The 17,506-nt window shown below is 41.1% G+C and overlaps 1 long non-coding RNA gene across 1 annotated transcript in view; it reads right to left on the bottom strand.

The window, feature by feature from the left end:
* Positions 1-7,675: 7,675 nt before the first annotated feature.
* The window catches only part of LOC133369988 (uncharacterized), a 34,969-nt gene continuing 25,138 nt past the window's right edge, over positions 7,676-17,506 (bottom strand). Inside the window, exon 3 of the long non-coding RNA XR_009759052.1 lies at positions 7,676-8,725. This is a non-coding gene — a long non-coding RNA (uncharacterized LOC133369988). The remainder of the gene's footprint in view (positions 8,726-17,506) is intronic.

The following is a 17,506-nucleotide window of genomic DNA, read 5'->3' on the forward strand; positions in this document are numbered from 1 at the left end:
TTTATTCGACTGGGACAGCCTGACAACTGTTGCCCATGTGTTGGCAACCTCTAGGCTGGATTACTGTAATGCACTGTATGTGGGGCTACCCTTGAGATTGGTCCGGAAACTGCAGCTGGTGTGCAGTGCAACTGCTCACTGGGGCAGGGTATCACCAACATGTTACCCCACTGCTGAAAGAATTGCACTAGCTGCCCATTAGCTACCAGGCCAAGTTCAAGGTTCTGGTTTTGTTGTGTGTACCTTGGGACCAGAATACTTGAAAGATCATCTTACCCCTTATATACCAAGTCGATCACTGCACTCTGCAGGTGAGGGCCTCCTGCAGATACTATCTTATCAGGAGGCCCATTCTGCACAATATAGGAAGCGGACCTTTAGTGTAGTGGTACCTACCCTTTGGAATTCCCTCCCCTTAAATATTAGACAGGCGCCATCTCTGTTATCTTTTCAGCACCTACTAAAGACCTTCCTCTTTCAACAAGCCTTTAAGTAGAGACCTTATCCCAGTCTGCATCTGTGCTGGAATTACTTTTCTAGATGTTTTTAAAGCTTTTTTAAAAAATGTGTTTTTAAAGATGCTTTGTTTTATTATGTTTTTAAAGATGCTTTGTTTAATATGGTTTAGAGAGCTTTTAGTGTTTTTGTTTGCCACTCTTGTTGTTTGTTGTTGTTAACAACAACAACAACAATAATAACAATAACAACAACAACAACAACAATAAAATTGTTTTGTTTAGAGTCAACATTTCTATTTGGAAGCTAACAACAAGGCAGCTAACAACATGTGGGACCTGCAAGAAAATGTTGCAATGCAAAGGGCGCCTGTTCTGGATTCCAGCTGGCCAATGAAGGCCTGTTTAAGCTGACTTGACATGAACAAAGCCTGTCTGAAACCCTGGAGAGCTGCTCTTAGTCAATGTAGATAATACTAAAGTAGATGGAGCAATGGTCAGAGTCAGTATAAGACAGCTTTTTGTGTTCCTAATGTGCCTAGATAGAAAAGCTGACACATGGAGTTTGAACTAGATTAACAAAGACCATACAGAGTTGGGAAATCTGGAAGGAGCAAAAAGAGAAGTGTGGGAGAGGTCAAGAGAACAACTGAGGCATCTTCAAGCTGGATGAGAGGAGTATTAGGAAAAATAGGACAGAGACTATGGTTTTAGTCCATTGTTTGGGGAGGCTTCCTCTTTCACCCAGATGTTTACAAAGACATTTCATACAAGTATCCTGCCATATTAGGCAGCAGCTAAATAAATAGTGCAAGGGTACCATAAGGTCACCAGACAATTTTTCCAAGCACAAAGGATAGGAGATTCTAGAATAAGGGGAGAAAAGGGAGTTCTAAAAAGGGTAGAGAAAAAGGAGAAAAAGAGCGAGTGAGAGCGTTAGTTCTGATTGTGTCAATTGAAGATGACACTTTGAAGAACTCCATCAGACTGCAGGATGATCTGTCTCCTTCCATTGGTGGAGCCTTGTGCTGGGCTGACCAGGAAAGGTTCAGGACTTGCTTCTGTCTGAAGATCAGAAGATTGGTCATTCCCCTGTGCTGAAGGGCATACTTTTGGTTGCAGTGAAACATTGTTGAATGGTAATTATATTTCATGCTGTGGCTGAAGTCTTGTGGCAAATGTTTCAAATTGTTGCATGGAAGCTTCACAGGCATTTGTGTGTACTTAATAAAACTGAATTGTACCTTTTCCCTTCTATAGTTTGAATTTCCTCTTCCTGAATAGCAGAACCCTGGTAAGTCCTCATGCTGATTTGTGTCAGTGCTTACAGTGTTCGGTCATTGTTGGACTGTTTGGATCCCTCTCTTGTTTTTTTCCCGTATGGTTTTCTGCCTCCTCCTACTTCTTCAAACCTTCAGGTTCCCTCAACCCTGCTGTTTCTGCCCACCTGTGTATGAATTGTGCCATTTTTGGCTACATAAGAAATGGCACTGAGATAATGAGTTCATTGTTCATATATAGGATTTGTCTATATTGATAAATATTTTACACTGAACTAAAAATCTCTGTTAATAAGACAACATAGACTAAATATGCATTTGTAACTCTTTCTCTCCCCCCATAAAAAGTACGCATTGCATGTGACAGAGAACTAAATTTAGCAATCCTTTGTATACAGATACATAAAAGAAAGGCATAATTACTGTAATGCACAATTAGCCTAGCTTGTGTAGGTTAAACCATATGCCTTGTATTGTAGAATATGTGCTTCCAGATTCTAATTAGAACTAAAAATTAGCACTGTGGTTTCACCTTAACTCAGATGGATTATCTTATATATTATAATGTTAATGTAGCGGTTTATAATTAAAGACATCTAGAAAGGTTTCTTTTTTGTTAACAAAACAAACACTTGGAGAAGAAACCTTCACTGATATCTGTTGGGTTTTTTATACAATGAGCCTATGTGCCTACCCATACCTCACTGCAAATCCACATTTTCCATATTTGGTTGGTGGCCTCGAGATCCATCCATGTCCTGTTTGTGGTCGGATTATTGTGAAACCCAATTATCAAGCATCCACACGTGCATATTTTTTTGTCTAAATCGCTTTAGCATTGGCCACTCTCCTAAGTCCACCCCTTTTCAGTGGTTGGTCCTTAACGGTCATTTGATTTTTGTGTGCTTTTTCAGAAGAGTGCAGAAACATATATCTTTTTAAAATTCCCATGCATGTGTAGGTTTGTGCTGTTGGGCAGGGAGGAGACAAGGGGCTTGGCATATGACGGAGGAATGCTCATGGACTGCCTATTGCAGGAAAATCTGCGACATTGCATCCAAGCCCTTAAGCAAATTAGCAAGCAGAAATTATAAATTGTGTAAGATTTTAGTATATCATTATTGCTTCGTATAATCCATTCTCACTCTGTCTAGGCCACAGTCACTATATTCACAAAGTGTGGACTTTGATAAAGCAAAATATTCTTGATAAAGCATCAAATAAGAGTGGATTGCAGTAAACATGTAACAATGACATGCTATGGATTTGTGCGATTATTAAGTATGTGCTATGTGGGAAGTAGTAGCATGGAAATATTTAACATACAAGGGCCCTGCTCTGAGGAAGCTTTGTTGTTTCTTGCTGTGTACTTCAATGGGTGTTTACTTCAAAGCAAGTCCTGCTATGTTCAGTGAGATTTACTCCCTTTGAAGTTCTCTCCTCATAGGGTTTTGTTTCCATTCGCCTGATTATCTTTGTTGCCCTCCTCTGAACTTGTCAAAGTCTGTCTCCTTTACAATTTGTGCCGGCGATTATACATATATTTAAACACAAAATTATCCCTCAATTATTATACGGAGCTCCAATCTGGATACATTCCTTGAAACATTCAGTTAACCTAGTTGAATCTATTCTCTCCTCCTTTTTACGACGTCTGATAGGGGTCCCTAGATGTGCCCCTTCGGCGGCACTAAGACTAGAATGTGGATTTTTATCTCTGGAAACCCAGGCTTGGCTTGCTTCTGTAAATTATTGGATAAAAATCTCTACTGTCACTACTTCGGGTTTCATTTCTTTACTATGGACTGATAACTGGCCATCTCAATGGAATCAAAAATTGGAATTGGAATTATTACAAATTGGCCTTGCAAAAGAATACTTAATATCGCTCTCCCCAAAGGATGCCTTGGCGAAAATACGAACACGAATTATAGATATAGATTTTCAAACGGCAATGTCTCAAGCGTCCAAAAGATGTTCACCACTCCATTTGAAATTAAACTTTGTCCCCGGAAAAATTAGTGAGTACTTAGACCTGCTCTTAATTCCTATGTTTCGAGTAATGTTCTCCAAAGCAAGATTTAATACATTACACTCTGCGGTTCTAGAAGGAAGATATAAGGGGATTCCATATGAGCAACGTGTTTGCCCGTGTGGTAAGGATATCGAAACCCCTTCGCACACACTTCTTTCTTGTTCCCTATACTCTCAGATTCGTTCTAAGTATCTTAAGGAGATTCTTTCAAAAATCTCACATTTGTCTCCTGTAGCCTCTACCGTTCACTTACTCTCCGGGTCAGACAAACAAATTACCATCCAGGTAGCCAAGTTTATATATGTAGCGCAGCAAAAACAAATGTCGCTTGGATCCGAATAATTTACCCTAACCTCTTGTATATTAATCATGTATTTTTATCATCTCTGAGTCTAACATAGTTATAAACTCTATATATTAATATGTACGCAGCCCAATCTATATGAATCAACCTTGTAAACTGATTGGCTATTGGAAGACTGTGTTTGATTTTTTTTTTTTTTTAGTAAACCCAGAAGAGTTTTAGTTTTTCTTAATCTGTTGTTATTTTAATAATGTATTTGTTACTTCCTCTTTTGTAATTAATCTTGTTATATGGGTCTTTGACCGCAAATAAATATGATGATACAATGTTCCTTATGATTTCTGAAATCAATAGAGCTATCCTATCAGTGTAATCTGGATTAGGATTGGGGTTAGCTGCATGGTACTGATCCGCATGCATTTCGATTGCCCGTTGTTTCTTTACCAGTCCATCCTTTTTTGTTTCTTTCTCTGGCGCTTGCTGATTCGATCTGCTGCATGCATTTTTGGGTGATTTGGTACGCAGGGTTTTTTTTTCAGGTTGCAAAAATTACATAATTGTTTTTGTAGAGCTTATGTAAATGACAGCATTCCACATAGTTTTTTGGCAGTGGAGAAAAACATTGCGTAATTTTTACATTGCTGACGTGAATGAATGATCACAGCATTCCATGCTGGTTTTTGGCTGTGGGAAAAACATTGTGTAATTTTTGAGTAGCTGCTTTGAATGAATAATCAGATCACAGTGTTCCACGTGGTTTTTTTGGCGGCAGGAAAAACATTGCATAATTTTTAGGTAAGTGCGATGAATGATCACAGCATTCCACATTTTTTTTGGCAGCGGGAAAAACATTGCATAATTTTTAGGTAGCTACCGTGACTGATCACAGCGTTCCACATCGTTTTTTGGCAGCGGGAAAAACATTATGTAATTTTTAGGTAGCTGCCATGAATGAATGATCATTGAATGATTCGGCTTGGGAAGGAAGGAACTCATGTTGGCCCATTGGCAATGCACAAACATTTCGAGATCCATCATCCACTGCTTGTCCCTGGCACTGAAAGCAACACCGGTCAAAAGAAAGGGAGTCTCCAAAGTCAGACGGAGCATTATAAAAAAGGGAATGTTGGCCATGTGGAGAAACAGAGCAAGGTATCCTCCACAAGCAACCTCAGCCAAGGTGAGAAAACCACTCCACAACATACACAGAATCACACACAAATTTCACTGGATACATGATTTTCAAATTTCACAAAGCTGTCTGGAAAATCAACAATGGTTGCAAGATATAACAGAGCTCTCTCAGAGTTCATTGCTAGAACCATGCTGCCTTTTTCCACTGTTGAAAATGAGGCATTTATTGATTTCATAAAAGTTGTGTGTCCAAGGTGGAATGTGCCATGTAGACAGTACTTTTTAAATGTTTCCAGCTCTGAAACGTGACATTGCACACAAAATACATGCATCATTGAAAACTGCCAAGACTGGTGTTCTGCATTTCACCAGTGACTCATGGACTAGTAACCAAACTCTGTCCTACCTTTCTGTTACTGTGTAGTGGATATCCCTTGATCCTGTAACAAACCACCTGAAGTGTCAAAAAGCCACCTTAACGCTGGACCATTTCTCAGGGAAACACACCAATGAAAATATTGGGAAACATATACATCAGGTATGTGCTCAGTGGCTAGCACCAAACAATCTTGAACTCGGTTGTGTGGCAACTGACAATGCCTCCAATTTTGTCAAATATATCCGTAAGTCTGACACACAACATGTCCATTGTATTGCTCGCTGCCTGAATTTGGTGGTTCGTGCTGCAATGAAGAATTGTGGAAAGAAGGTTGAGAAGGTGCTTATGTTGGCCTGTGTGATTGGAAACCATTTCAGCCATTCTTGTGTGGCAACAGAAGCCATGCGGGAAAACATGAGTGCAAGAGCCTGCCAGTCCACAGATTCTGTTCAGATGTTGCAACTCAGTGGAACAGTAGCTTGCATATGGCGCAGTGGCTCCTTGAACAAAAAAGTGCAATTAATGAGTATGTTCAAGAGCACAGATCTGCGTCAAGCAATGACACCAGAGCAATGGCTACTGATGGAGAACTTAGTGGACTGTTTGAAAATGTTTGATGTGTACACCTTGGTGGTCAGTTCTGACAAAGCTACACTTGGACAAATAGTGCCCATCTTAAACATAATAGAGGGTGGGCTAATGGACTCCATTAGAAAATTTGGGAAGAGGATTCCTTGTACATCAAACAACATTGCTGTTAATTTTGGGCAAAGTTTGCTTGAACAGATTAGAAAAAATAGTCAACTGCCAGCAATACGTGCAGACATGAAATACCTGGCAGCATCACTTCTTGAACCATGGTACAGAGAGGGAATGTGGGAACACCTGCAGCACTGTGATGATTCTGGGTCGCTGTTGTCTGCTGTAAAGAGTTATATTCTCCAGGCTCCAGCAGAAGTGTACCGAAAGAAAGTAAAGGTAATTTCTTTTGAAAAAGGCAATAGAACGGTGGCTGAAGAGCAAAACAGTCCAAATGCAGCCAGCGATCCAGATTGTCAAATTATAGAGGAACAGCAGGCCGATGACAAAGATGATCAGCATCATGACTTGTTCACAGCACTGTCCAAAAGATATGGATACAGCAGTGCCAGTAGAGCAGTTCAACAGATGCAACACAATGATAGTGATGATGCCATAGGTGTTGTAAAAAAGGAATTAGAGGCCTACCTGGCAGAAGAAATCCATCCTGTCCACACCCAGAGCGATAGTGACCCAATTCTTTATTGGGGGGGGGGGAATTACGAATTGCCACATCTATGTGATGTTGCTGTCTGGCATTTTGCAACACCGCCCTCCAGCATGGAGTCTGAAAGGCTCTTTTCTACTACCGGCAATATTGTGACAAAACTGAGGACAAGACTGAAACCAAAGAATGTGTCTGCACTCAGCTTCATTCATTCTAACCGCCAATGGATCCCACAAAACCATATGCCTCCATTTGAAGAAAAACCCTCTGATTGCCCAGAACATGTCTCTGACAACTCCACAGACGAATATGGGAGTGGGGAATAATAAGAGGTGCTGACAAAGATTGAAGCAGCGAGTGATGCAGAAGAGTCAGAGTGTGAGTTGTTGTGTTAACAGGAACTAATGGTGACTATTTCATTCCTTTTTCATATTTGAATTTAATTGACACTGCTACACTTGGACAATGTAATGGACTTAGTAACTTAGTCAACAGAATCATGGCTGCTTGTCCAATGACATCCCCCCCAAAAAGATTTAGTGTAAGTTTCATTATTTACTGTAAAATTCTAGAGATCCAAATTTGTGATGTAATATGGTAAGAAATTTACAAGATGTGTGTAGAAACAGAATAATATTTTTATTTATAATGCATACAAAGGTTCAGAAATTAAAAAGGGAAATTTAACAGTTATGAAAAAAAATTGACACTTGTGTCTGTGTCTGTAACACTGTTAATTACATGTGTAAAAATAAAATTGCAATAGTCAACTAACGTTTTTTTTCTTTTCCCTGAAGAATTTTAGTGCGACAAAGAAATATAAATTAAAAAGTAACCTTTTAAACAACAATTATAAAAAATGGAGCTTGTATAAAAATATAAAGTTGTATAAAAAGGAATGTAAACAGACTTTGATACAAAAATTAAAAGCGGAGTTGCAGATTATCTATGCCTTCCCTCATCTTGTCCAGCTTATCTTGGACCGCACTGATTTCAATAACAAGGTGTTGCTCTATTAAAAGAAGAGGGTTGTCAAGGTAAAGTACATTAATCTGAAAGTCATTGGTGCATCATATGGTAGAATATATGACTCGTAGCTGTAGTTTCATAAACACAAATTTTATAGCACTGCAATCATAATTCAACCTAAATTTGGATAAGGTACTTTTAGTCCCTAACGTTTTGAAACAAATATAGTAGTAATTAGGCCCTTGATGTATAGAGCAAGACCATCACTTTGGGGGGGTCAAATAATTTTTTATAACATTTATTGTACAACATTGCTTCTATGTAGTTTGGTCAAGTGAGGACAATGGTGTGAAACATTGGAGGCAACATGGATTAAAAAGATAGTAGGATAATATAACATGTTTTGTTGACGTGCCCTTTACTATGATGCCCATAAAAGCCAAAAATGAAAGCAAGCAACACAGAAAAATACATGGAATCAGAAAACAGAAACATACATTATTGTCTTGAATTTGTAGAATATAGAGAGAGACTTTCAAAGGGCAGCTGATGATATATAGTATTGAGTTTAGTTATATCAGGGACAGGGGAGCAGAAAGGAAAAAACCCTACTCATTTCTCCTTTATCTCTGGGAGGACACTGGTACTGTGCTTCAGCATGTCCAGAAAGGTAGGATTCAGTGGTCCTCCCTCCCCTTGGTGGGTGCCATGAAGTGGTGGTGATGCTGCTTTAGGCTCCTCCATCCTCACTTGCTGTGGGCTCTCTTGGGGGGTGGCTGTTGCTGCTGGTGTGGATGGCTTGTTATCTTCTTCTAAAGCTTCCTGGTCCATTTCCTCCTCCAGCTCTGCAGAAACATCAGAGTGATCTTACCCCTTCTCTTCCTGACGTAGCCTTTGCTCCCTCTGAAGCTGTCTCTGTGTAGCTGCGTGGGGTAATGGGAAGAAATTGAAGGCTAGCAATGACAGTTATCCATATAATGACTTTGTGTATCATAATTCCACAGAGTCTATAAATCTCAAAAAATAAAATTGCTTTGAAATAAAAACGTTACATTTCACAATTCATACCTTACTGTAAAGGTACATTTTATATACCCTTTTAATGTTTTTACAGCAAATGAGTACAGTTGCATCCCAGGCACACAGGGAGGGGGAAAAGGTCTTGTGTCCAATATATATATAGTTGTTTATGTTTAACAGTTGAATGATGGTGGGACACCTTGGCAAGGATGAACATTGACTACTGTACTGATCTCCAATACTCTGTATCACATGCATTTTAAATTTCTTATCCACCCTCCTCCCCAATTATTCCATCCACACAACTTCCCAGTAAGGTAGGCAGCTTAGCATCCAAGCAGCAAACAGCCAGTCCTAAAGTTGGGGAAGGTGTGCTGATGAGATCACTGAGGTACAAGTCATGCAACAGAAGCACAACAAGTCCAACAATTACTGCCTTAATGGCTGCTCTTTCAAAGGTTACTTACACAGACAAGATATAACAGACACTGGAATTATGGAGCAAAATAAAAGTTAAAAGTCAATCACAAATACAGCGCTATGCTATTAAAGGTGAAAAACCAACCTAGCATGGTCGTCAGCCAAAACTGGGGTCTCCCCACTGCCTCCCACACAAGTTTCACCCTTGTATAGTAGGCGGGTTTGTCCATCAGTGCAACCCTTACCCTACCAGGGGCAGCACTGCGCCCTGCGTGAAAGAAAGATAATTTCAGTCTCTTCAAGAGGGATCTCATTTGCCCAAGGGTTCTTCTGTAACCGAGGTTCAACACTGAAATTCTGACTTCCTCCCAAAACCTTTCATTAGCAGCAGTACAGCTGCCCATGAAAACAGCAGCAGCAGGGCTGTCCTTTAAAATGGTTAGTAACGCCTTCATATCATCATCCTGCCAGTGCTTCACTTTGATTGGCTGCGGTGGGGTGGCGCAGGAGGTAAAGCAGCACACGGGGCCGGTTCTAAAGGGTGGCCAGGTTGGGCACTGGCCTGAGGGCCCCGGAGCTACAGGAGTCCCTGATGGGCCCCTGAGGGACCCTCCTCTCCCCTTCTACAATCCGTGCCCCCCACGCCCCCCACTTACCTGTCAGCCGGCTTTTTAGCATTGCCCTTAATGAAGATGGTGGCCGCAGCTTCCCTAAGGTACTGAAGCCGCTGCCACCATCTTAGTTGATGGCAGAGATGTGTGCGCGTAGCACGCATGTGTGCCATCAACAAAGATGGCGGCGGAGGCTTCATTCCCCTTAGGGAAACTGCGGCCACCATGTTCATTAAGGGCAATGGTAAAGACTAAACAGGTAGGGGGGCCATGGGGGGCATGCGGGTGGGCACGCACACATGCGCATACAAGCACGCACACCCACCCAGCCACCCACTGGGGGGCCAGGGCAAGCTGATCCCCAAGGGCCCCCGCATGCCTGGAGCCGGTCCTGGCACCACAACACATTTTTATATTTTGCACAGACAGCAAGAAAGCACCCACCACTACAGACACTGTAAGGGACAACCTTATATAATAAGTACACAGCAAATGACATGGGTTTCCTCAATCCTCCAGAACAGATTTGGAGATTGTGCAGAAGGGCACACAGGGAGAGGAAAGGGAAGTTCCACTGCAGTCACAGAAGTCATTCTGCACTTGCAATGATTTAGTTTAATACAACCTATAGACATGTACATTTATCATCAGTTTGGAAGATCTTTACAACAGCTATGATAATCACAAATTTCTAATGCCATTTAAGTTATGGGCAAAATATATACCTGTCTTCAAAACAACTAAAATTTTGCTATCAGTGACTTTGTGAATATGGAGAGCGCAACTTATTTTTATTGTGTCTAAAAAATTCCTCACTGAAAGTAGTGATAGCATCTCTGCCTATATAGCTTGTCAGACTGTGGAAACAACTTTTTAAAAATGCATGGCAGATTACACAGGGCACTTGTATAAGTTGCACGAAAGCGAAAAGGTTCTGATATTTTAAAACAATAGCATACTTTAATCACACATCTTTTCTATGTGGATGAATAGATAATGGAGGTGAAATTTAGCTTTTCTCAAAACAAAAAATGAAAATTATTTGGATTGCATCCAACCCCCGTTATTGCCTTCCACTGTGGATTGTCAGAAGCATTTGAGTTCTAATCATTCAGGATCTCAAAATATAAATAAATAAATAGACACATAGAAATAGAGGTATCAGGCATCAAAGGAAATGCCAGATGTTTGGTGAGTCTGCTACTGTTTAGGCTAAGAGCTACTTCATACTTGATCTGGCAAGTTTTTAATATGCTTCTACCACATGTTTATATGGTGATCACAGAATCAGAGAATTGGAAGGGCCTTGAACCTGCCAATGAAATAAATCCACTACTAAGTATCCCTGATAGGTGGTCATCTAGCCTCTGTTTAAAAACTGCTAAAGAAAGAGAGTCCATCACCTTCATAGGAAGTCTGTTCCACTGTTGGACAACTTGTTTAGAATAGACCCTTTTCCTTGCAATTTGAACATATTAGTTTGGGTCTTACCATCTGGAGCATCTAATGTACAAGCCCTTCAAATATTTGAAGATGGCTATCCAATTGCCTTCAAATACTTGAATATGGCTATCATACCCAATCCCTTCAGTTGGTCTCCAGTATCCACCATTTTTGTCACCCTCCTCTGGACACATTCCAGTTTGTCAATGTCCTTCTTAAATTGTATTGCCTAGAACTTCAGGTTACTGGATAGATCTAGGGAGTAATTCATGTTTCACTAGAGGATGGGGAGGTACCATCCACCTTGAAGGAAGCAGTGGTGTACCCTCTCCATAAGATGACCTCCTTGGACCCAGAAGTGCAACAATTATCACCTAATGGCAAATATCTCTTTTGGGGCACCGTGCTTTCAGGGGTGGTGGTGGTGGTGGTCCATCTTCAGGCATGTTTGGCATATATGGACCAGAGCTTGGAAAAGTTACTTTTTTGAACTACAACTCCCATCAGCCCCAGCCAGTGGCCATGCTGGCTGGGGCTGATGGGAGTTGTAGTTCAAAAAAGTAACTTTTCCAAGCTCTGATATGGACCCATTTCAGCCCAGTTTCTGACCCAGCCATGGCACTTAAACTGTCTTGGTCTTCCTGGTTAATTATATTTGTTGGGAGAGAGATGAGGAGTGTGACCTTGCTTGTTCTCCTTGATCTCTCAATGGCTTTTAATACCATTGACCATGGTATTCTTCTGGGGCAGTTCCAGGAGGTGGGGGTTGGAGGCACTGTACTTCCGTGGTTCTGCTCCTACCTCCAGGGCTGTTTCCAGAATGTATTTGGGGGGGCATTGCTCGGTGCCATGGGAGTTGCCCTCCACGCTATAGAACATCTATCTGAAACTGCTGGAAGCTGCAGCACCATCACCAAGAGATGTGGAGTGAGGTGTCACCAATATGCAGGTGACATCCAGGTCTATCTCTCCCATTTTAATAAGGACAGGTGTTTGAGGCGCTAGATTGGTGCTGGACGGCAGCAATGGGCTGGATGTGGATAAGTGAAGCTGAACTGAATCCTGAAAAGACAGAAGTGTTATGTGTTCCAGTTTGGAGTCCAGGAGGTGGGAGAGGTGTCCATTTCTGGATGGGGTTGCACTCTCCTGGAAAAAGTGGGTCTGTAGCTGGGGATACTCCTGCATCCATCAATGTCAGTGGAGGCTCTGGTAGCCTTGGTGGCTAGGAGTGCCTGTTTCCAGCTCTGAATGGTTAGCCAGCTGTCTCTCCTTTTAAACAGAGATGTCTGGGCCACTGTACTTCATTACATTACTGTATTCTGGTAATGTCCATATTCGCTGCCCTCCAAGGCTACTCTGGAACTTAACTGATCCTAAATGAAGCAGCCAGATTTTGATTGTAAATTGTCTTAATTGATTTTCTAAAAAATTATAAGATACCAGGATGTCTATAACCTGTCCTGGGATCTTATAGTGGAGGGTGGGTAAGAAATATTTAATTAATTAATTAATTAATTAATTAATTAATTAATTAATTAATTAATTAATTAATATCTTGTTTTCAGGTCAAGCACAGTTTGCCTTGCAGGAGTAGATGAAAACAAAGGAGAAGCTGAGTAGTTCTGTCTTCTTTCTGTGACCCCTGAACATTTCTCCAGTTTTTCCTTGCAACAGACCTCTCATGGCCTTCTTCTTGCTCTGAACAAATTTTAAAAAGGCCCTTTTTATTATTTTTTTCATAAATCGACCCTTATTCTGAGCATTAGTTTTCTTGACTAGCCCTACTAGCTTTCGCTGTTCATTTGTCCTTGTCCTTGATGGTTTGTCTCTCCTCTCATTTCCTATACATGTCCCTTTTAAATCGGAGCACATCAGAAAGTTCCATATGCAGCCTTCCTTAGATGCCCTCCATTTTTCCTGCACACTGCGATGGTTTACAATTGTGCTTTCTGTATTTCACTTTCAGAAACTCCCATCCGTCATAAACTGTCTTCTACTTTTGTATTTCTACCCATGAGATCACACCTAATAGTTCTTTAAACTTGTTGAAATGAGCATGTCTGACTATGTTCAACTTTACCTTTGCTCAATATCATGAATCCCTAGATGGCATGGTTGCTTCCACCCAAAGTTATCACTATATTGATCTCATTAACCAGGTCTTCCTTGTTGGTAAGGATCAGGACAAGGATATCTGTTAGATCGCCTGGAAGGATTGGGAATAGGAGGCACTGTTTTACAGTGGTTCCGTTCCTTTCTCTCTGACAGGCATCAACAGATAGCATTGGGGGATGAGGTTTCAGACCCTTGGCCCCTCACTTGTGGAGTGCCACAGGGTTCTATCCTCTCTCCCATGCTATTTAACATCTATATAAAACCGCTGGGAGCTATCATCAGGAGTTTTGGGCTGCGGTGTCACCAATATGCTGATGACACGCAGCTCTACCTCTCTTTTAAATCCTCACCGGAGTTGGCTGTGGAGACCTTGTCCAAGTGCCTGGAATCCGTGAGTGGGTGGATGGGAAGGAACAGGCTGAAGCTTAATCCTGATAAGACCGAGGTGCTGCTTGTGGGTGACAGGGGAAGGTTGGGTGTTGTTGACCTGAGGCTTAATGGGGTGAGTTTACCCCTGAAGGATCAGGTCCGCAGCCTCGGGGTTGTTCTTGATTCCAAGCTGTCCATGGAGGCACAGATTTTGGCAGTGAGCCGGGCAGCTTGGTATCAACTACACCTCATACGGAGGCTGCAACCCTACCTCCCTATTCATCAGCTCCCACTGGTAGTACATGCCCTGGTCACCTCTCGATTAGACTACTGCAATGCACTCTACGTGGGGTTACCCTTGAAAACGGTCCGGAAACTACAACTGGTGCAGAATGCGGCGGCTCAGTTGCTTACAAACAGCCGCCGCCGCAATCACATCACACCAGTGTTATTTCATCTACATTGGCTTCCAGTTGTTTTCTGGGCCCAATTCAAGGTGTTGGTGTTAACCTTTAAATCCCTATATGGTCTCGGCCCAGTTTATCTGAAGGAGCACCTCCAGTACCACAAATTAAGCCGCCCGACTAGATCAGCCACGCAGGGCCTTCTCTCAGTCCCACCAACGAAAACAGCTAGGTTGGTGGGGACTAGAGAGAGGGCATTTTCAGTGTCGGCCCCCACTCTCTGGAACTCCCTCCCATTTGATCTTTGCCATGCCCCTTCCCTCGATACATTTCGCCGAGCCTTAAAAACTTGGCTCTTTGGACAGGCCTTTGGGATCTCCGGGATGGGCTAATTTTTCTGGATTGTTTATTGTTTCTGATTGCCCTACATAGTTTTATGCCTGCATTAGTGTTGACTGCATTGTATTTTATTCTGTAATTATATTGTATTTTATTGAATTTTAATATGTACGTCGCCTAGAGTGGCTTCGGCCAGATAGGCGACACAAAAATTAAATTTATTATTATTATTAATGTATTATCTGATCCCCTTGTCAACAAGGCAAGTCAAAAATTTATTAGATTTTTCATTCTTAGCCGAACTTGAACTCCAACAGATATCAGGGTTCTCTCCTTTTGTGTTATATGAGTTGAAAAGAAAATGAAAAGAGATTACCGATGGTGTATAGTTTTCTAATAAATGATTGACTTTTAAGTTTGTTGAAGGGGAAAAAGATAATCAACGCTGCAATTCTGTGCACACTTACCTGGGGGTAAGCACTGTAACAACACAAGAAGAGCCTTGCTGGATCAGACTAAAGGCCCATTTAGTCCAGCATCTGGTTCTCACATTGGTCAACCAGATGCCTATGGAACTGCTTTTGAAAAATAATCTGCAATACATCCCTAAAATCAAAAACTGCCAATCTCTTTTTAAGAGTTTAGAAATAACTCAGCTGTTGGCTTTTATCCAATGGACATTCTTGAAAAAATATGACTGGGAGATGAACTGGTCAGACCATATTGTGTTACAACTAATTGCTTAATATAAGCTGATGGCCATTTTATTAATGTGTATCCACAGTTTCCTTTTTTAAAAACCAAAATCTATTTTTATTCATTTTTATTGGCACAGAGAGAAGCTTTGTTCCTAAAGCTAATTGGAATCCAGTGCTTAAAAAAAAAAAGATGAACAAATTGTCACTCAGCTGCCCTGAGCATCCATCAATCATACACTTTAATAGAAATAGTGTCATTGTAATGAAATGTTGTCAACGAATATGTGGCTCTTGCTTTGAAAAAACATGCCTTTGACTTGATAGTTTTTGATAAATGCCTGTGATTTGTCATTTTTTTAATCTTGCAAATGGAGCTCATTGTCTTATGATGAAGCTCCATCCAAATGACATTATCTCTTAATTATTTTTGCAATATATTTTTGCAGGATTTTTTTGAAGTAAGACTTTATTGTCTAATTTTCATGATTGATGTGCTAATTTTGTGAGTATTAGATTAGCAGACAATATATATTTTCCATTAGCATATGTTTTCCAGCTGCCTTGATGCAGGGAACATGGTAAAAGAATGCTTGCTTTTAATGTTTGGATTTATTGTTCAGTCTAACAGCAGCACCATGCTCCTATGGTGTGTTTTATGCTGTAGCACTACTACTGCAGCCTATTCCTACAGCGTATCTCCTGACTGGAAAGGGACAGGCAGGAGAGGGTGCCAACATAGCCCTACTGTGCCCCTTCAGAGCTGGGGGAAATATTGTGGGGCAGCATAGGGGTAAAGATGGTCAAGCAAAGCAAAGGGTGTAGGCAGGGCAGAGATTGCTGGGAAGGGGAACAGTGAATGGTGGGCAAGTGAGTGAGTGGGATCTTGTTTGGAGGACTGCCCTATCCGTTCTATTATTTTCAGCGATGGCTAGTGTAGCATTACCATTTTGGCCCTTAGATGCACAAGGGGATAGGAAGGGAAGCTTGTACCTTTCCTAACACTGCAGAACACTGTGGCAGCCTTTGTACAATGCAGTCTTGAGCAGGGGGAGATGTTGCTATATTGCTGAAGGTTGGTGCTAAGCCCAGAGAAAACACAAACGGGTAAGTTGTCCCTTTTCACTGCTGCTAGAACCCTTACACACAGGATCCAGTGAGCCAGCCAGCCTCTGTTAAGTTACTCAAAGCGTTCACAAACTGAATGACAACTCTGGGTGAATATGATACACATTTCCTCAGCCCGTTCATTCTGCATCCCCCTGTGGAGGTGGGGGAGTATTATTCACATTTTATGAGTGAGAAATATTGTGGCTTCTGCAAGACCATCCACCAAGGCTGGGCTGAGCAACTTGTAAGGTTTTTATTTAAATGAATCACTTCAGTGGAATAATTGTATCTCATTTATGCACATGTAGAACCCAGTACAAATGTCAGCTTAATTTAACTGATAATTAACAGTCCACTATTCTTCTTCTAGTAATTTCCACAAACATATGCATATTTCTCAGTCCATTGCTATCATTCTGTTGGAAACAAGAAAAGAAAGAGATACATATTTAGCCTCCACACTAACCAAACATTAGTTTCCTTGACTAAGATCAATGAGTGCCCAGAATCCAGTTTTTTTTAAAAAAAATACCCTCCTCTGCCATAGCTCAGATGTTTAGTGGCTTATGCTAGGGATGGGATCCATTGAATTGTGCCACTTTGAAAGGATTCTGTTGACCTAACACATGGTGTTGATTTGAGTTTGTTCTTTGTCCACTATCTACTACTTCTAATGGTCCAATTTTTTCCTCCAATGAAATATTGATATTAATATTGATATTTTGAGAGGAAATATTGATAAAGAAAAGCGGCTTTGCCTCATGCGCCTTCTTTGCTGTGACTGAGACTGGTCAGTTTTCACATTAGCAAGCAAAGACTAGCTGTTTTTCTTTGGAAAGGAAAGAAAGAAAGCAGCGCCCCCATCCCCTACCTCTTCCTTGGTAAACCTAGAGTACTTAACATGGGTGAGACTCTCTACTCTCTAAGTTTGCCTTTTAATTATTTAATGGGTCAACACTGCAGAGATTAGAAGGCACAGCTAGAGAGTCCCACACACATTAAGGACTCTCTGACTCTATTATAGGCTTGTTTACTTCCTCCTGCTTTGAGCTTGGATTATTTGATGAAGGGGGTGGCAGAGAGAGAGAGGTGTACTGCTTTGCTGTTAATAAAATCAAGAAAAGAGCAATATATTCAATGGAATATTTGAGGGGAGAAACATCTGGTGTTGGGTGAAA

Source organism: Rhineura floridana, chromosome 1, assembly GCF_030035675.1.
Source record: "Rhineura floridana isolate rRhiFlo1 chromosome 1, rRhiFlo1.hap2, whole genome shotgun sequence".
In the NCBI taxonomy this organism is placed as follows: Eukaryota; Metazoa; Chordata; class Lepidosauria; order Squamata; family Rhineuridae; genus Rhineura; species Rhineura floridana.